Here is a 22684-nt window from a genome sequence, read left to right as displayed (position 1 = left end):
TATATGTAAAGAATTGTTTTTTATTAAAGAATATTCTTGACATTGCCCTACTCATTAATGTATATACTGTTTATATACTGTGAACAATTGAACACTCTATGGAGCTTAAATATTTTATTTATTGCATTTTATAATTAAATTAGTCTTTAAATTATCAAAGCTTCTTAAATTAAAGCTTCTTTGGTTGTTCGCTGAAATAGCCTTATAATGAAAAAAAAAACTCGTTCCAATCGTAGGAGATTACTGGACCATATTTAAACCTGGCTATTTTTCGATACAAATTGTAGTTACAATCCTTTGGTCACTTTGGGGCCGATATATCGGCCCTGGAGACGTAGGGCAAAAAAAAGGATACGCGGATATTTCGTCCCTAATATAATCCTCTAATAGAATAACTCTCATTAGGAACCAAAGGTTATTGTAAATTCACAACTACGGTTTTACCATGTTTAATTTAATTTATATAAAAAAGAAAACTTCGTAAAATTAAGACTCGTATGCAAATATTTATTTCAACATATTTTCGACACAACTTATTCCATAAATATTTTGCATATTCTTTTTTTTAAGAGAATATACTTTTTGTTAAAGGAATATTCTTAAAAAAAAAGAATATGCTTTTTGTTAAAAGAATATTCTCTAACGAAATATATGCAAATAATATTCTTTTGCAAAATAATATGCTTGTCACAGCCCTAGTGATCAGAAAGCGCGTATGTCGTTGCGCTGTATCTGCGGTCGAGTAGCACAGCGCTATAGCTGACAGGCCTAGCGGCTTTGCCTTGGCTCCCTAATAACTATTAGCTAAAGTAACGAGCAAACTGTTTTGCGTCGATTGGTTTTTGTGACACTTCCCTTCATCGATGATTCCTGTTTGGTGTTATGCAGGGATAAGTTGGGTATTGTTTTTTTTTTCCAAGACTGTACCTCTCAAATAGCTAGAAGCAGCTTATCCTACATTGACAACGTTAAAAGCATACTTTGTAGCTTAGTGGGGAATGCCCTTTTCTTTTCCCTGCAACCTCGTTCCCGCAGAACATACCTTGAGAACCTGTCTCTGTTTGATCGTTATTTTCATGGCAAGTGCCTATCTGGGCTTCAATCTATGGTTCCCCCCTCAGCAAACTTTCACGTAAAACACTCGTCTAGTACAAAACCACAATTAATAATTTCCCACACTCTTTATCTGTGCCTACACCTAAATGCAGATTCCATGCAGAAAACTTCTTTCTTAGAACTGCACGTCTGTAGAACTCTCTTCCGATTGCCTGCTTTCCAGCTGACTAGAGTCTGATAGTCTGATACCATTAAATACCATTATCATCATACACTCCTACCACACACACACACACACACACACACACACACACATATATATATTGTATATATATATATATATATGCTTTGTATTTGTTTTACATATGCGTATTTATGTCGATACACATTAGGTTATAGACTAATTTTTTATAGGTAATATACAGCCTGAAGATATCGCTAGTTACTTGTAACTGGCTGACTGAAACATGCTTATAGATATCCAGCGACATATAAATGATTATCGAAAACCCAATAAAAAGTAGATCTTGCCCTACTTAAGCATTGAAATTTTGTATAACCTCGTAAAATTCATTGGTTGTTTCACCTCTGAAAAATATAAACATATATATATATATATATATGTATATATATGTATATATGTATATATTATTATTATTATTATTTTTTATTTTTTTTTAAATATTGTTAGTTTCAATATAAACCGTTTCGATTCAACGGGCTGAGCTTGTTATGATAAAAACTGAATCACCATTACTTTGGAGTAAAGCTTAATATATCTATTTTATAAAGGCAGGGCATAAATAGTATAAGATTTTGTTTAAATTCATTAACTTACATTTTTTCTTGTATATTAGTCTTGTTTATTTCACTTTAGATCTCTTCATTACAGCTGTTTTATTAATGGGATGGCCCATCTATGATTTTATGTTTTCATAGAAATTTTGCTCCCATCAACTCGTCAGATACGATTTACATCCGATGTTATCTACAGGAAGTTGATTTGTACATGATAAACCTGGTGCGTTCGTTTGGCGAAAAGAAATCCTATCACATTGTTACAAGTCGGCCATTTTAGGTTTTTCTTGTATAAATTAACATTTTGTTGATAACATCGGATAGAAATTGCATCTGACGAGTTGGTGAGAAGAAAAATTCTATGAAAACATAAAATCATAGAATTGTCATTTAAATAACGAAACGGCTGCAATGAAGATACCCAAGGTGAAATAAGCAAGAAGTATAAAAAGTAAAAAAAAATGTAAGTAAAAATTTAAAAAAGTAAAAATTAAAAAAAGCAAAAAAGTACATTTTTGAATTTAAACAAAATTTTGTACTATATATTTTTCAAAGGTCAAACAAGAAATGAATGGTGGTTGTGGTGATGATGGTTTTCTGCAGATCGTCCTTTTTACCGTGATTGACAACTGAATTATTAAGTTTCAGAAAGAAAAATATAATTGTTAAAACATGTAAAAATCATGCAAATAAATTAAATTTTCATGAATTGAAGCATATTGATACGCATATTGCTATTGGCTATACATCGTATATTAGCAGGCATAGACCTTCTAATTGTGTGTTTTTTTTTTGCAATGCATCAATTAAACTGGCAGTGAATTAAATGAAAAAAATAGCACAGAGCGACTGATAAGAGAAAGAATGAAAGAAAATCCTTTGGTTTAAACAGACACTGTTTAAAGAAGGGGAGAGAATTATAAAATAGTTCGGACTACAGGTGTTAACAGATATTATATTGAACTTGCTTTGTATTTTTGTTTTTTCTTTTCATATTTGTTCGTCTCTATGATATATATGTATATTGCCTAAGAAACATGATTTTATATATTCGTAATATTTGATTAATAGCTGGCGATGACCTGTATCCCCCATACACTGGCTAGCGATGAATAACTTATTAGTATTATGACCTGTACGACCATACACTGGCTGGGGATAAATAAATTTTGAGTACTGGTATTCATACCCAACATAAATTCGCTGGCGATAAATAACTTATGAGTATTCTGATCTCTACGTACAAGATGCTGATTGGCATTATTCCATTTTCATAAAAGAATTTAATATAAAAATGGTTGGCGCGATTTTGAATATTCCATTTTTATTTTAAATATGTATACAATTACGATGAAAACGATCGAAGCGACAAGCGTAATATTATATGGGTCATTATTATATTTCCGATATTTTAATCATGAATGCGGCGATAATTTCTGGTTTTATAGCAAATGTACACAAATAAGTAATACATCTAATTTGCTGTTAGGCTTCCCCCGTTATAATATCGATCAGAAATAAATGACATCGTTGAAAAGAAATAAATGATTGAATACTAGCAAAAATTTTGTAAAATTTTAATAGAAATATTAAAGTGTTCTCGATTGTTAATCGTGTATTTGTTTAGAAGCTTTCATTATATCCAGTAAGTAATAACTAAATGAAAAGTTAAATCTTTCAAAATTACTTTCGAATATAAATGTCAGACTAAAATAATTATCTTAAAACCTTTTCTTAATTTACAATATGCAAAATCAATAATTCAATACAATTAGGTCAGATAACGTCCAATTAATATGTTTCAGCTAGCAACACTGGTTGAATCTTTTTTCATAATGTTATAAAAAATATATACTATAAGGTTAACAAAACATCTGCTTACGTAATACAAACTTTAATATCTATCTATCTATCTATCTATCTATCTATATATATATATATATATATATATATTATCTATAAAATTATCTATATTTAATATCTATATATATGTTATCTATACACATTTTCATATCTAATATATATCATCTATAAAATTATATATTAAACTAGTAATGCAAAAGGTCGAAGATCTACAGTTTTTTTTTTTCAAGTTTTGGCTATTTGGACATAGGAGTTTTTTTAAATTTGAGCTCACTTGTATTTTAAGTTCAATATAATGAACAATAATAAAATATATGATATCTGCATGAATTAAACTATCATGTTTTAGCGTATTTTTTCAAAAGTCACGACTACATATTCGGTTAAATAATGAAAAACATTTCTCTATAATAATAAGTACGTAACCTAAATAAATTAAAAATTAATAGTTAAGCGTATTTTATGACCGAGTAAAGTCGGGCGGCGTTCTTATATATATATATATATATTTATATATATATATATATATATATATATGAATAAAAAAGAATACGAAAAGCTTATAACTTTTCTTTATTCGTTTTCAGTTGGTGACGTGCAGGAATACAAAATAATATTATGAAAAAAATTTAAAAAACTTTTTTTATAAGTACATAATTTTCGACCGATCCTTCAGTCTTCATCGGTGTATATATATATATATATATATATATATATATATATATATATATATATATATATATATATATATACGAAGTGCCTTCAAAAAGTTTCCAGAATTTTTTTTGTACAGACATTTAAAATAGTCGTAGACTCTGGAGAATTCAGTAGTTTATTGCTATATATCATATAATATTATTGACCATATTTTATGATCAAAAGTTTAAATAAGCAGCTACAATAAGAATTTGAATGCACCTTACTAAAGCTTGATTGTCTTTACTTGTGAATGTTAAGAATGGAATTTGGCCGTGAAACATTAGGAAAGAAGGGCATTCAATAAAATCTCGTTTTGAACTTAGAAAATTCAAAAAGAAACGTATTGAATGCTTCGGACTACTTTTAGACAATTTTGCATGAATCGAGCGTCAGTTTTTGAGTGGAATTAGAGATTTGACTTTTAATTGAAATATTCGAGTGTTCACATCAATTTAAAAAATAAGTTCAAATTGAGGAGGCGAAAAGAAAGTCCGCACAATGGAAAATTTTTATTTTAATGTAACTCTAGGACATTAACGCAACACAAATACCACAGGAACACAATGAACTAGCTAATATTTAGTAGCTTATACCTTCTGCAATTTGACAGCCTGTAAACCTGTGGGAATTCCTTGAATTAGACCGCAGCCATAATCAGGGGAAAGGGTATTCAACTTTTCTTTAATTTTTGTCCAAAGTCTTCCAAATTTGAAATGTTATCATTGTGTAACTGTGACTTAATGTAATGCCATACATTTTCGAAAGGATTGAAGTCTGGAGATTTTGCAGGCCAATCCAAACACGGAATGTCATGCTCTTCCAGAAACCTCTTGACATTGCAAGATGTCTAAATGGGAGCATTATCCTACATTAAGATGGGATTATCATCCAAATTCTGACCAAATAGAGTAGAAAATGCTCAGTCAACACATTATGTACTTGGTCGAGTTAATTCGACCTTGCAAGCAAACTATAGACCCTGATCCATTGGTACTAATAATACCACACACAAAAACTGAACCTCCATCACCTTGCCGCGTTGAATCTGAGCACCTAGGATTTAATTCTCCGTCTTTCCTCCGACGGACTTACTGCCTAATATCACTGCTTGGCCTATTGAACTTGCTTTTGTTCCTAAAAAAGCACTTTTGACCAATATGAAGAGTCATGATCTTCAGTAGATCTGACGAAGTCCAGACGACGCTGTCTGTTTTTTTTTCCAACAACGATATCTTCAAGCATCTACAGTGTGTCGCAAATCGGTTTAAAACGCGTAGATACGACATGGGCAGTCAGGAACATCCAAGAGTAAATCAATTTGCACCAAACACGTTATGTAAGCAGTGATAAAGTAGAAAGGCCGACATCCCTAAAAAGTGCCAGAAAATTGCGAATCCTAGACGCAAAAGGTTGACTCTGTATAAGAGAACGGTTTTGATAGATAATCTTTGAAATTCTCAGTGAAAAAACTACGGGACATAGGAAGCTGATGTTTCAAGTCATCAATCGTTTTCACTGTTAGGTCTGGATTTAGTTCGACGTTTACACACCGACAGTTGAATCTGTAACAGGTAGGATGAAATAGTTTATGCCATAGCTCCGGTGAATATCTGTAAATTTAAGAGACAAGGGAGATGCCAGGAGCTTTCATTAGTCATGTCTGTTGCGATTTCATTGGTTGAGACTAAATAGTCATCGATCATGATGAAAGATTAAACAATTAAATTTATCAGTTTTAATTTGGTGCCATATTTTATTTTTACTCCAAACAAATCGCCAACCAATCTGACTGAAAGCTGTTGCAAGAAACATATTAAGTAATGTTCAGGACAAACAATTCGACTGATCCCAAATCCTGACACCAAACATATAACATTTCTAATCTAGGCTGTTTCGTAAAATAATATTTGAACTCACTTTACCCTAATCTGAACTTGTGGAAGGCAACCATTATTGTTGTTTAAAGCAAGTACGTCTACCAAGTGACGCGGCATTTTTGACCTTCGACTTCTAGAAATTGATCAAAGCAAATGAAACCGTTTTGAATTTCGAGATTGTATGAGGGTAGTTTTACAATATAAGGCATCATATTTATTGACTCAAAAAGTTGTATGGATACAGAAACAAGATTGTAACCATAAAAGTTGTATGGATACAGAAACAAGATTGTAACCATACAAATTGGTGGCCGTTCGTACCTCAGAACTTAATTCCTACAAAAAATGGTGGGATCCTTCTATCGATCCAGTAAATATCTCACCGTTGATGCAATTCTGTATTTATATAAGAGCCAGGGACGTCCAAGGATGGAGTACTGTTGCCACATCTGGGCAGGAGCTGCTAGAAAGGACTTGTTCTGCCTTCATAGAGTTCAGAATAGATTTCGTAGCCTCGTAGGAGATGCCCTTTTCTCTTTCCTGCAACCTCTATCTCACAGAAGAGATGATGCGAGTTTGTCTCTGCTTTATTGTTATTTTCATGGCAAGTGCCCGACTGAGCTTCAATCTATGGCCCCCTCGCCAAACTTTCACAAGAAACACCATCAATAATTTCCCCCACACTTTCTCTATGCCTAAACCTAAGCGTAAATTCCATGAACAAAGCTTCTTTCATAGAACTGCACGCCAGTGGAATTGTCTTCTGATTGCCTGCTTTCCAGCTGACTACAATCCGACTTTCTTCAAGTCTAATGTAAACAAGTTCTTTGATGAGCCGTTCGACTTAAGTTAACAAATTTACCGAATTCAATTACTAACGATTACTATAATGTCCAATTGACTACTGTACACTCTTAACCCTTATCCTAGAGTGGTCGCTGGCCCTGATAAGTGGTTATGCCTATGTAAAAAAAAAGCCAACATTATTCTAAATTCACCTTGTATTTTTAAATGTCTACATATTTCTTAATGCAATGTAATTTTAAAAAAACACTATACCCCTTCCCCACTGTCTCTTCTCGCCCTTAGTTCTCTTTCTCTCTTTACTACATTTAATCTTTCGTGTTTCTTTTGTATTTTCTTCTTGTTACTTTTCTAACTTTAAGGTTTAATTGACATCGGAACACACCGTGATGGATATTCTGTATTTCATTCTCTTCAATTTTTCTGCTTTTAACTACTCATTTTTCTACCTTCATTCATCTCATCTAAACATGGTCTTTATATCAGTTTTTATATTTTAAATAATTCAATTTCTATCGAATCATCTCTTATACTCGTCTATTTTATGTATAGTATCTAAACGATCAATGAACTGATCAAATGTTGACAGTAAGCAGTAAATAACAAAAAAAAAAACAAAAAAAAAAAACAACACCATTTTCATTTAGATTAATCTACATATAAAATGGTTCCGAAGTTACGCTTTTCACCAAATGATGAATGATCATAATTTTTCTATGTTCGTACACTTACTGATCTCTTAAAAATGTCAGATATGATTTAATTATTATTTTTATTAAGTTTTTATTCATTGTACACGCATTTTGGCAAAAGTCATTTAGAGATATTATGATTAAAGGAGAAGTTGATGGATTTATCTATTCATAAATGTCAGTTTTATTCACAAGCTCAGGCATTTTACAATTATGGTTAAGGCAAAAAGTATGAAAGAGTTTTCTCTTCATGTTCTTTATTACTACTTTCATCGACTTGCTATAAATATTTACAGACGCTGTGGTGAAAAACCTAATATTTATAAGTTCACTCTTAAGTGCTTTTTTCATAATTGTGTTGGCAATATTGACAGTTTGTTTAATTACGATAAATCATTTCGAAATCTCTTTACGATGAAAACAGTTACTTTTACTATTTCAAAACAGTTAAAGTAGTTTCTGTTTATTGACGGTGATTTCAATAGATAAATGCATATATAACTCTAACCTTTCTCTTTTATAAGGTTCATAAGAATTTTCTTGCGGAATTTTACCTTTTTTTTCAAATTACGTATTTTCAAATAAGTTTTCGTCATAATACTTTCACTTTAAAGAACGTTAATCGCTCTAATCGTTTAAATTATAATCGTTTAAAACAATTATGCTATCTTCTCAGAATGTTGAATACTAAATGAAAAAAAAAACAAATTCGCTCAATTTACTTATTTCAATTTAAGCTAGGCCGAAAAGCTGCTGAAACAGTTCACGATATAAACGAAGCGTTTGGCACAGGAACCACCTCTGAACACACAACACAATAGGTATTTTAGAAATTTCGTGCGACGAAAAGAGTCTTAAATGTGATGAGCGTAGTGGTCAATGGTGACAACGATTAATTAAGAGTCTTATTCCATGCCACCCCACGCACAACTCTTTGACAACTTACTCCTGAATTAGACGTAAAGTTACGGTGATTTCTGACCACTCGCCAGAGATTGGACAGACAGAAAAAAACTTGATAAATAGATGCCTCACGAATTGAATGACAATAAAAAAAAAGCCGTTATGAAGTGCCGTATTGCTATTCTTTTACGCAACAAAACGACCCGTTTCTCGACCAGATTGTGACTTGCAATGAAAAGTGGAGTTTTTACAACAACAGGTGACGCTTAGTTTAGTGGGTAAACGCCGATGAAGCTCCACAACAATTCCCTAAGCCAGAGTTGCATCAAAAAAGGTCAGGATAACCGTTTGATGATCTGCAACCAGTCGTATTCATTACAGCTTTTTTTAAAATGCAGGCAAAACCATTACGGCGAAAAAGTACTATCAAAAGATGAGGAAAATGCATCAGAAATTCGACAACCACACCAAGAAAGAACAGAAAATGCCAAATTATCCTCTATGACAATGCCCGATCGCACCTTGTTAAACTGACCCTGCAGAAATTGAACAACTTGAGCTAGGAAACTTTGCCTTATTCACCACCTCTCACCTACGGATTACCGATTTTTCAAACATTTCGACAACTTTCTGCGTGGCAAATGTTTTAAAAACCTAAGCGATATCAAAAAAGTCTGTAACGACTTCATTGTCTCCAGAGCGCAACAGTTTTACATTAATGGCATAAATACACGCGTTTTGCGTTGGCAAAAGTATGTTCGTTCTGATTATGCGTATTTCGATCAATACATTGTTGTTTCAGCCATGATATGCTCATCTGAATTTAAAAGTAAAAAGAAAACTGGAAGAACTTTCTTGTCAACCTGATATCAATACGAAAACGTGATCCGTGTAAAATACTACTTCATAAACAGGTATTATTAGCAGGAATATGTAAGTAAGATTAACGGTTCTATTAGGCTTTCTTTTGCTGTAATAGAAAACGTTTGACTTTACTAGATGAAGGGGGTGAAATGAAAGAAAAATTATTATAGTAAAAACAGAAGATGATCATTGACCTTAATATTGAAAATACTAAGGAGATATGCTGAAGGAAAAGAGCCAACAAAAAGAAGAGTTTATTGGGTTAGACAGGCTAATTGATTAATATTGATGTAAAGTCAACCGAGCTTGAATAAAGCTTGAAAAGAATAAACCAGGCAATTCCAATGACATAATAATACTTATGAAAGAGAGCGAGAGTAGAAGTATCACGCCTGATATTTATAGTATATGTAGAGAAGAAAAATAATTAATATGAGTGTAGCCGAATGAAATGGACTATACACAAGACTTAAAGAGTAGAAATATATATATATATATGTATATAAATATAATATTTAATGAAAGAAACAATTCAAGGAGCCCCTTGGAATTATCGCTAGAGTATGGAAAATATATTTTGATGTAGACGTAGTAAACTTACTTAAGAATCACACACTATTTCATGCTTTTAAACGTAATTAATATGTGGAATGTAAAATCAAATAGTAAGAAATCCATAATCTATAAATGCTTTCATTGGTTGAATCTTTTAAAATAGAAATAAATTAATACGGTTTACTTACAGTTTAAACGTGCTAATCATAAAGGTAGCAGCTCTTGTTCGGAAGTATTTTAGAGTAGCTGAAATATGAGTATTGATTCGAGTAACAAAATATCGATCGCATCACTCTAACGTGTGTATATTATATATATATATAGTTTTCTCAGTTCGCTAGTTGTTATTCTTCAAAAGTATCATAGTTATTTTTGAGAAGAGAATAAATTACGACAATATTGATAATACATTTTTCAGTTGTACAGAAGTATTTGTTATATTTGCTCTAACTTTTGTTTTTTGCTCAATTATTCCTTAACCAACAAATATTTCCTGTTTATGACTGAGACTATTTTCTTTCAGAGATATGTAGATATCTTAGCATATTATACAGCATAATCACGTTGACACACCGGTTCCCGCTGGATCACCGAAGTTAAGCATCATTAAACCTGGTCAGTGCTAAATGGGTGACCATTTGGGGCTTCCAAGTATTTTATTTGCTCTCCGCTTATATTGGAATTGTTTCCAGTCGTCCTGAATATTGCCTTGCCACTAGACTCAAACATTGCGTTTTCAGGAGAGGTATGGTTGGGGATTGCGCAGCCCTTGCCTAACAATTACACGCGCAGCTGTCGCTACTAGGGGTATCCTTTGTCTTTCGAGACTGAACTGAGGCATCGATCGAGATATCTTAGCGTTCCTCTAAATTTCTCTTGTGTCACACTAATTTTACTACTGTAAATTTAGTTTTGGTAAAGACAAGGTCGCAAGCAAAAATAAACTATAAGTGCTTAATTAGATCGAATATATATTATAATATATTGTCTTGGTTTTACTGGATTACAGTACAGAAATCCACCGGATTTTGTGAAGTATCCAATTTAGTGCTACTATTTAAGGTAGAATCTCTAGCAGCAGGTCGTCTATTACTTATCTTAGCCAGTATATAGCCAGGCATATGAGAATGTAGCTTGATTTTAAACGTTTTGTGCAATCGTATATTTTGTTAGGGTCTACTTAAAGAACGAAATATCATAAAAGAAGATATCATAAAACGTTTCTACACATAAGCAAAATATCTGCAATGGTTCTAATATTATATACAAATCTACCCAAAGTAGGCATATGACTATGATGTTAAAAATAAATAATGAAAAACTGGGTAATAATTATGTAATAAAATTCCGAATATATTGAATTGAAATATATATTCAGCAACAAAGTATTTATTTCTGTTGACTGTCATTTGATCGCGTTAAAAATGAAGCAAGGCCGTAATTGCATTCTGTGAAAAGGCCCTATTGCCAATCAGGCGCACACAAATTATGCCCCTTCAATAAATTGCTAAAATTGTTTCGGAATACATACAACAATACATATACACGTACAAGTAAATATACACAATTAGATTAAAACGCGTATATATTAATACATGAATGCATTTATACATGCAAACATACCAAAATACAGAAATAAATACATTCTTACATAAAAAATAAACACGCACATATATGGACAAATCTGCATTATGTCTATATTAACCTTAAGATTTAGTTAGAATATTAATCTGTTAATTTTGGTATGCTTCGCTGATTTAAATTACCTCCCTTAGAAAACATTAATATAGCACTATATATCATTTTTTCTTCAGAACTTTTCATATAAGTTTTATATAGTGTTTATTCTGTATGTCGTTATAATTTCTATTACCATTAAATTTACGATTTTATTTTTGTTATCAAGAACTTTTCCATTGTATTGACTCGTTGCTGAATAATAAGGGTAACTGATTATAAGACTATATAACAATAATAAGACATGCATTATATAGCACAGCCTTGTGGGCCTTATCACAGCAAAAGGCTAAGAGATGGGAACTCTGACTTAAAATCCTACTGCTGCCTTGCAGTTTTCCTTAACCTTTTTTGGACCGACCATATCATTTGCTTTACGATTTCGGTCATTTTTAAAATATGAGTTCACCATAGCTTAATGACTTTATATATAAAATTTGAACTTTATACAATATCAATTTTTTATTTTATTGTGTGCTCCATTTAAGGAACATTGGGAGGTTACAGGTGAACGACATTGAAATTCTGACAATTTATTCCTTTGTAAAATAAGTGATCTCTTATAAAGCTATAAAAATAAAATTCCATGTATAATATACTAGATCTAAAATATAAGAAAAGAAGTGTTTATTTTATATGTTTTCATTGTTTCTTATGATATTTTTCAAAACACAATTTCCCCTCTCCGCATGTAACCGAATATTACACTTTCTGCACATATGTTTAGTATTTTTGCTGCACACTTTGCATCTCCCTTGTGTTGTGGACCCTAATGTATGATCCATTCCATCAAATCTTACATTGGCGGGCAATGTTCCAGCCGACATAGATATTCTTCCACGTTGTGGTCCTGCCTTTAGCAAACACAGTGTGATTTGACAGCGAAATTCCAAATGAGATAGTATTTTTTGATCGGTTTTGCAGTGAAACCTCCATGCTGCTATCACTGACAAATTTATTACATTGATGAAGAGTGGCCAGTACCACTTTTTACCCCGTATACTAGGTCGATAAGATTCAGCTAGTATATCCATTAGGTCGACATCACCCATTCCTTTATTGTAAGAGTGTACAAGATGCGGCTGCGGAACCTGCTTTTCTCCCCCTTTGACACGACGTCTTACCTTATGAACAGACTTATGGTTTTCCCAATTGCTTGCGATTGTTACAATTGAGTTGTCATGCCATTTTGCAACATAAACTTTTCCATCATCACAATAATCAAAAGCTCCCCTTTCCTTTTTCTTGAGAATATTGCTGCAGATGAGCTTTTTCGTTGCATTAGATGTTCTTGTTTCTCTTACTGTTCCAGTTGCTCTAACACTTTTATCACCTAGTTCAGACAGTAGGTTGTAGCTTGTAAAAATGTTATCAAAGTACAATTCGTGGCAAGTAATATCCGTATTCGACATTATAACATCTACCATGCGGTTGATTACCCTAGTACCAAGGGGCAAGTTTTCAGGGTTATCCTCCTTTCCCTGGTAGATGTTTATATGATAAGGAAAGCCATCATTGCCGCAAATACACCAGATTTTATATCCGAAACGTATTGGCTTCCCTCTGATGAACATTTTAGCATTGTGACGTCCATAATATGGAACCATTGACTCATCTATACTGAGCAGTTTGTGAAAAACACCAAATTACACAAGATTTTCATTCATCATATCATATAATGGTGAAATTTTACTCATTTTATTACCTGCAGTAAGCTTCAGATTATCAGCAAAGTGTGAGTACTTTTTTATTTCAAGATACCTGTTTCTACTCATAGTTTTAGCAACAATTTCTACACGAAAATCAGGCTTGGTTGACCAATACAGCTTCTCTTGTGGTACAAGATGATATCCTGATAACAAGATGATCCCTAAAAATTGTTCCATTTCATGTTCTAATATTATGAATTTTTCAATGTTTTTATCCCTATTAGCATACAGGTTAGTTTGAAAAACTATATGTTGCAACATTTCGGTAGAAAATATTAGCTTCCAAATTTCATAAGGTGTCATTCCTTCAAGTTTGTCAAGCTTCTGATCTATAACGGCATTTCCAACTTGCATTGGTTTGCTCAATATAGCAATCTTCTTCCAAACAATGTTACTATTCTGTTTCCTTTTTTTTTTTTTGAAGTGGCAGGATTTCGTGATCAGACTCGCTTTCCGTATTTTCTTCTATTTCAATTTCTCCAGCCGGCTCATACTCAACTTCCGGGTCTTCGTGAATTTCGTCGATATCACTTCCTTGATCTGCTGCATCTCCTGCAGTAGGAGGCAGCACAACAATGGCTGCATGATCTGATGATTGCTCAATTACCTCACGAGCTTCAGCAAGTGTAGAAACTCTTGGCGTCTTTCTTCCATAAAATTTATGAGGATCTATCTATGAAAAAAAAGGATGAATATTGTCAGAAATATAAAATTTATATCTATGATTTGAAAAATATTTAGTGCATACCTTATAAAACGTGCAGTATTAGGTAATACAATACAAGATATATGTTGCTACCTTTGGAGCAGTAACCTCCCAATGTTTTATAAATGGAACATTCTTTTATTTTTCTCATATCAAATTTTTTGTTAGGTGTATTATATTTTTAACAGCATACATACACACCTTGATTGCTGCTGAAGGATATCCTCTTGATCAAAAACTTCTCTCAGGTTGCTTTATGGTTATTTCAGGCCTTCCAATTTTCATCCAGAAAAAACAGTGATTATAGCTCTATTTAAAATTCTATTTATTTTAACTATAAGAATAATTTATAAAAGTTTTCATAAATCTGGAGTAAAATGAAGCTACTTTAATAGAAATAACTTATAAAAATTGAATTTAAAGCAAAATTACAATTTCTATAGTATGTTGAAAACTATGTTCCATTTAAGGAACATTGGTACAAAAAAGGTTAAAAGGCTATGGAACCTTATCTAGAAAGAAAAGACATAGTAGCTACACTATAGGGCGACTGTTTACCTCGCTGAGATTACTTTCGGTCAGAAGCTGCGGCCTCTTCTGCTGCCAGTCGTCGCGGGTTCGCTCCACTGGGCATGAGCATTGGAGGTTCAGAGGGTGTCTATCTGGTGCGCAACAGATACTGCACCTAAGCTGCGCAAGCAAGTTTGAAGCCAATGTGGAAAGTCCTGTGTTGATGTAGTGAGACTAAGCCAACACCGAGGGATAAAGCACTAGTCATCGTCAAGACTGACGGACTGCATGATGATGATGATGATGATGATGATGATGATGATGATGATGATGATGATGATATAGCATACATTGATTTATCTTTGCTTCCAAATATGAGATAAATAGTTTAATTGAACATCTTATCTAGGTATCCTAGATTATAGAATATGCAAGCAAACGTAGATATATGATAACATAACGAAATATTACTAACTTTAAATAAGTTTTGTTTAATATTTCAGTTAGAATCAGGAGTGATTCCAATAAACAACGTTGATCAATAAGATAAAATCTGCTGTGTATTGTAAAAGATTAATATTACTGTAATAAAGTGTGGATTTCCTTTCACTGTTTTTATTTCTTTAATTTGCACAGTATATAAGTCATCCTTTGAACGAAACTTCAAAGCGAAATTCAATAAAATATTAATACCTCAACATTTATTACGAAACAACATCAATTTTCCAGTATGATATACGAAAATAGGTTTCTATATTTCTGCATTATATTTTGTAAATATATATATATATATATATATATATATATATAGATATATATATATATATATAAATGATATCAAATTTCCGTTTATTTGTTGCTTTCATTGTAATTTCACTTGAAAGAGAAATGTAAAATATATGCAAACATGTAAACTCGAAACAATCGTTTGATGCTTCGAAATAAACACGCAATAGAAAGTTATAACTTTGTTTATTGAACATGTGTTACATTTTCTTTTCAATAAGTGTTTAGCAATTTCTATTCTGTTTCTTGCGAACAATCCTTACAAGCATATGCGTACTTCCAAAACTTTCTAATTTATTTTATTAAACAAGTCTACGAAGTCAGCATTAACATATACACTTAATATTATTTTACTGTAAATTTCTTCTAAGTATTTTCACAAAAAAATAAATTAAATCGTTAAATGCTAGAATAGTTAGGAGGGAACGAATCAATCAATGTTAGATGTGTATTGTAAACTAATTCCGTACTATAATTTGTAAAATAGTATAGTGTTTTTTTTTACCTGTCAGGTTTTCAAGGCGATCAACTTGATAGTAATTGAATCTTATTTTGTTAGAGAATTAGGTTTTGTAAAAGTTAACATTTAGATTTATTTCTAAAATTTTACTATAGGTATACTAGATTGGATTTTCTATACTACTTTTCCTTACACTAAAGTTATCATTTAGATGTAAGCATGCATAAACATATCTAGTATTTATCGGTACGTCCTCCCTTGGGGTCTAGTTCTAAATATTCTAAGAAAGTTTAATCTATATCATTATAAAACTCAAATGACATTGTAACGATGTATGTAACTCACTTTTAGGTTTACGACATCCGGTTGCGCATGCGCGCATGACCTGAGCACTGAAATATTAACGTTATTATTTCGAAATTAGTATTCAACATGGGAAGAGTGGGTTTTAAAATGACTCAAACGTAATACAGAAATGAACGATATAAAAAAAAAGCAGACCGTATTAACAATTGTTTATTTGGATAATTTAAACGCGAAAAACAAAAGAACCATTGGGACGCTGAGATATTAACGTTATTATTTCGAAATTATTATTTAACATGGGAAGAGTGGGATTTGAAATAACTTAAACGTAATACAGAAATGAACGACGTAAAAAAAGCAGATATATCAAAATTCGAATTTAACTATAAGTGTTATGGTATCTGTTCAGTGCACATTTACCGATAAGTATGGGCAACAACTTATAATTCAGTAACTGTATTTTTTTTTAAATAATCAATTATAATAAACAGACCGACTCATAGAAATCTATCTATATTCTTTTTTCATTTTAATATACTTTCATAGAAATGTTTCTATTATGTCAAAAAACACTATTTTCTTTACGTCACAAGTGTCACACTCATACATGAATTCCATAGCTAATATAACATATCGACCCAACGGGTCACGGGTAGTCTAGTTATATCACGATTTTTACTTTTAAATGCTTCCTATAAACTTTAGAAGGGTTACGTCAATTATCGGTGCATTTAAACAGAGTTCGCATGACAACGTCTAACTAAAGAAAGGTAAAGACGACACCGTTGGTTAAAAAAAAAACGTTAGCATAATCTTTTTTTTTTAACTCATAATATATACGAGTCGACGTCAATTTAAATTCCAACATCAAGCAATAGAAACAAAATAAAACAATAGAGAGTCTTTTTAAAGATGGTTCATGACTGTAGATTTTACAAGCACACTAAAGCCTGTTCATTGGAGGAATTTCGAAATGTCTCTTCTTTTCTCTACATTGACAATCGCTAGTTGATAACGGAGTCACAAAATCATGTCATATATGTGAACTGGACGGGATCTTAAGAGCAACTGACTGACTGATGCCCAGAATGATGGTTGCTTTTATCTTTGGCGCCAGAGCAGGTTAGTTTTTATTTAACCTAACCTGATTGGCCACTGGTCCTCCTTCCTTAGAATGGTCCCCTTTTCCTATTTTGGGTGATAACGATCTTAGATTGTCACAGTATTTTGATATTATCTTTAAAATTTAAATATATATATATATATATATATATATATGTAACATGGGCATAAATATATATATGTGTATATATATATATATATATATATATATATATATATATATATATAATGAATGTAAATTTTACAACCACATTGAGACAGAGAGTGAATGAAAGAAATGGGAAGAGAGAAATAAATGAGGAACAATTTAATCATTGATTTGTATAAATATTTTATAGCCTTTTCTTTTTTATCGATTATTTTTTGATGATAAAACTATTCAATAATGCTGCACTTAATAACTTCTAAACACTTTAAAAAAAAAACAAATATAAATGATCAATGGAATAGTAAATATAGGAATCGATCGCAAATGAAAGGTGTTTTATGGAAAAAAGTAATTATTTCTTTTCTTCTGATGTCTCCAGGGGATAACAATTATCTAAGCTAAATAATCAATACTTTATTAGCTTGGAGCAAAGATTAATTGAAATTTTAAGTTGTGGGGACTTTTATAAAATATGGAAGTAAGATAGTATAAAAATGTGTAAATCTGTTTTTCGTATTTCTGTGGATTATTCGCTATACTCTTTTCACCTTCAATATGATTAAACAACGTTTCGGCCGATGTTACCTCCGTCTATCTTCAGGTGTATCGTGATGAACTCGAGTTTTTTCTTTCGAACTTGAGAATTGCACGATGGCTCGAACGTGATCTTTTATTTAATCCACCGAGTCAACATGCTCTTCTTCCATCGCTGTGACTCGAACGAATTGTCTAAGCAATTCGCAATTGTACGTAAAGCATCTCAAAAGCATGGACCGCAATGGATGGCCTACATTCGGTATGGACTTCGAGACTGGATTACAAACTGAAAAGGCAGTTCTCAGGGCAGTGGTAGAGTATGTCCTTGTTTACGGTGCTACAACCTAGACACTCACCAAAAGATTGGACAGAAAACTAGACGGCACACACACCCGTATGCTAAGAACAATATTAAATATATCTTGGGAAAATCATCCCACGAAGCAGCAACTTTATGGCAATCTACCTGCTATATCTAATACCACCAGAGAAAGACGCCTACGATTTTCCGGTCATTGTCTGAGGAGCAAGCATGAATTGGTGAGTGATGTATTGCTATGGACTCCACGACACGGACGAGCAAGCAGAGGACGATCTAGATCCACGTAATCCAACAAATAGCACACGACGCCAACTGTGAACCTGAAGATCTGAGGGAACTGATGGAAGACAGGAAACTCTGGAGAGGAAGAATGACATTGGTCCGGGCAAGGAGCCCGTCCAGATGATGATGATGATGATGATGATGTGAAGCATTTTATTAATACTGAATTTACTAATTACTTTATTCACTACACCAGGGGTCGTTTGACGACTTGCAAATAACTTAGAACGTCGACCCAGTCAGGACTAACAAAATCAGAGCATGTGATTCTCGTTAATTAAAAAAAAATGTTGTTTAAAATTTTGTGTAGATTCTGGAATTCGACAGAATGGTTCCTGGGTTCGACAAAAGAAGGTCCGACGTCACATTGATTGAAACCTTACAAATATAACACTTTAGTCGGACACTAGTCCGAATAATTAAAACCACACAGATTGTTAATCCTTATCTAAAAATTTCAGAAAGATAATACGTGTGCAAATCTTTCAAAATGTAAAACATGGTTATCAACAAAATAATAAACGATGGAATTATAGACGACTGTTTTCACTTTTGCTGTCATGAAGGTTAATGACAATTCAGATTAGGACATTCTATTTATAGTCATAGTTTAATGACATTTACATTAGACCATTCTACTAATAGTCATAGTTTAATTAGCATTCACATTAGAACATTCTTTTAATAATCCTAGTTTAATAAACATTCACATACGAACATTCTAATAATAGCCATAGTTTAGTTAACATTTACATGAAAAAATTCTACTAATATTCATAGATTTATAAACATTGACATTAGAACATTCCGCTAATAGTCATAGTTAAATTAATATTGATATTAGAAAATTCTATTGATAGTCATAGTTCAATCAACATTCACAAAAGAACCTTCTACAAATAGTCAAAGAATAATTAACATTTACATTAGAACATTCTACTAATAATCATACATTAATTAACATTTAAATAAAACATTCTACTAATAGTAATAGCTTAATTAACATTCACATTAGAACATTCTATTAATAGTCATAGTACAATTAACATTTACATTATAACATTCTATTAATAGTCATAGATTAATAAACATTCTCATTAGAACATTATTCTTATAGTCATAGTTTAATAAACATTCACATTAAAGCATTCTAAAAATAGTCATAGTATAGTTAACATTTACATCAAACCATTCTATTAATAGGCATAGATTAATTAACATTTGCATTAGAACATCCTACTCATTGTCATGGGTTAATTAACATTTCCATTAGAACATTCTACTAATAGTCATAGATTTATTACCATTTACATTAGAACATTCTACTAATTGTCATGGATTAATTTACATTTACATTAGAACGTTCTGTTGATAACCATAGTTCCATTTACATTTCAAGTAGAACATTCTACAAATAGTCATAGATTTATTATCATTTACATTAGAACATTCTACTAATAGTCATAGTTTAATCAACATTTACATTAGCACATTCTACTAATAGTCATACATTAATTAACATTTACATTAGAACATTCTACTAATAGTCATAGTTTAATCAACATTTACATTAGCACATTCTACTAATAGTCATACATTAATTAACATTTACATTAGAACATTCTACTAATAGGCATAGTTTAATCAACATTCACATAAGAACATTATATTAATAGTCATAGTTCAATAATTATTTACATTAAAACATTCAATAAATAGTAACAGTTCAATTTACATTCACATTAGAACATTCTACTTATAGTCCTAGTTTAATAAACATTCACATAAGAACATTCTAATAATAGTCATAGTTTAGTTAAGATTTACATCAAACATTCTACTAATGGTCATAGATTTATAAATATTTACATTAGAACATTCTACTAATCGTCATAGATTAATTAACATTCACATTAGAACGTTCTACTAATAGTCATAGATTAATTAACATTTACATTAGAACATTCTACTAATAGTCATAGTTTAATTAACATTCACATTAGAACATTCTACTTATAGTCCTAGTTTAAAAAACATTCACATGAGAACATTCTAATAATAGTCATAGTTTAGTTAACATTTACATCAACACATTCTACTAATAGTCAAAGATTTATTAGCATTTATATTAGAACATTTTATTAATAGTCATAGTTTAATCAATATTCACAATCATAGTTCAATTGATATTTACATTAGAAAATTCTACTCACAGTCATAGTTTAATTAACATTCACATTAGAATATTCTATTAATAGTCATAGTTAATTAACATTCACATTAGAACATTCTATTAATAGTCATAATTTTATTAACATTAACATCAAAACATTCTACTAATAGTCATTAGAACATTCTACCAATAGGGTAATCATAGTCATAATGTGGCATGTTATTTAATGGCCGTATCTTGTATATTTATTAAATTTTCGAATATTGTTAAATGCACTTACGTATGTGTAGCCTCCATACTATTATAATATAATTTTCTTACAAGAATCAATCGCGACGAACAACTGAAAAACTAAGACTTTGTAGATTACCTTAAGTATGACCAACAATTGACTTTCTTAATTGCTCTCAATTTATTAATCACCGAATATATGTTTAAGAATATGAATTTGGAGAATAACATTTTCTTGTATACTGTGCTACAAATAGTGAAATTTTGATGCAAATTTTCCCCCAAAATAAAAAAAATAGAATAACGAAGTAGTTTTATTTTTTGCTTAGCTCCCAGTTAGTATGCGAATGAGCATATAAACATTTTACATATGGCACACACAAATTAATAGATTACAAGCAACATGTTCCACTATTTGCCGCATTGTAAGATTATCAATAAGTCCTGAATTGCCTCTGGAACTGAACATTACACTGGCAGACAATGAGTAGTGTACGAAAGTTAACTTCATTACGTGACTATACAGGAACCAGGATATACAATATAAATAGCATTAATAATAAAAGGGGCTTATTCACTTAATTATATATTGTGATAAAGACGCTTGTTTTGTTATCCCGATATTTGTTGTGTTTAGTATTCACAATCACATGGCTGAAATATAATCTGTTGAGTTTGTTGAATTTCTAAAAGAATGTTGTATTTTCTTTATTTTATCTTTCAGGAATCTTTGGAAGAGGACGATTCCTCAGCGTGTGCGTCTAAATCTTCAATCCTGAGCACGGCCGTATCCGAAAACAAAGGCGAATCGAACACAATTTTGAAGCGCATCATCTCAATCTTCTCTTTCACTTCGTGGAGAGGACGGCCGAAATAAAGCTATATAAAAATAAAACACAAATCAATCACTCATTAATAAACCAACATCAAGCAAAAATGCATTTTTACGTTTCAGCGTTTACTGACAGAACTAATAAATATGTTTTCTATGAAACAGAAAGACAAATAATAAAATACTTTAATCATACGAAGGATTATCAGTTTTATAAAATGCCCTCCTGATTTTCACGAGTCTCATGTAAATTTATCCATATATAAAATTGCCTTATTTAAATAAAAAAAATATTGAAAGATAAAATCGAACAATGATTCTCATTTAATGTATACAGTTTTTTTTTCTGCGCTATTAATAAATAAAATAATATGCAGGAGATAACGAGGATATTCTACGCAGGATCCATTCTATGGACGTGAGTAATAACTTACCATTTTCATAGACAAATGTTGGTTCTGGCTAGTCCCGTTTAGGAGAGTGTGCAAACAACTTATGTTATTAAATTATTTTACGTATACTGTCATTAAAATCTAGGATGAAACACATCCAACAACAAATATATTTTATGTAAGTTTGTCAAAGAAACCAACCAAGCATATATTAATCTTTCGTGTTTATCTATATATAAAATTGCCTCGCCACACATCAACTTTAACCCACCATTTTACAAACTCGTATAAACACAACATAGAAAATAAAGTACTTGTAT

General features: G+C 31.4%; 1 long non-coding RNA gene across 1 annotated transcript in view; it reads left to right on the top strand.

The window, feature by feature from the left end:
* LOC145293362 (uncharacterized) overlaps nucleotides 1-22278 on the top strand; it is a 60986-nt gene extending 38708 nt beyond the window's left edge. The window contains exon 2 of the long non-coding RNA XR_013869722.1: nucleotides 21865-22278. This is a non-coding gene — a long non-coding RNA (uncharacterized LOC145293362). The remainder of the gene's footprint in view (nucleotides 1-21864) is intronic.
* The last annotated feature ends 406 nt before the right edge of the window (nucleotides 22279-22684 follow it).

The sequence above is a fragment of the Euprymna scolopes genome, chromosome 14 (genome assembly GCF_053919585.1).
Source record: "Euprymna scolopes isolate OS-2025 chromosome 14, ASM5391958v1, whole genome shotgun sequence".
Lineage (NCBI taxonomy): Eukaryota > Metazoa > Mollusca > Cephalopoda > Sepiida > Sepiolidae > Euprymna > Euprymna scolopes.
The sequence above is the reverse complement of the archived record's forward strand: the minus strand, read 5'-3'. Positions and strand labels throughout refer to the sequence as shown.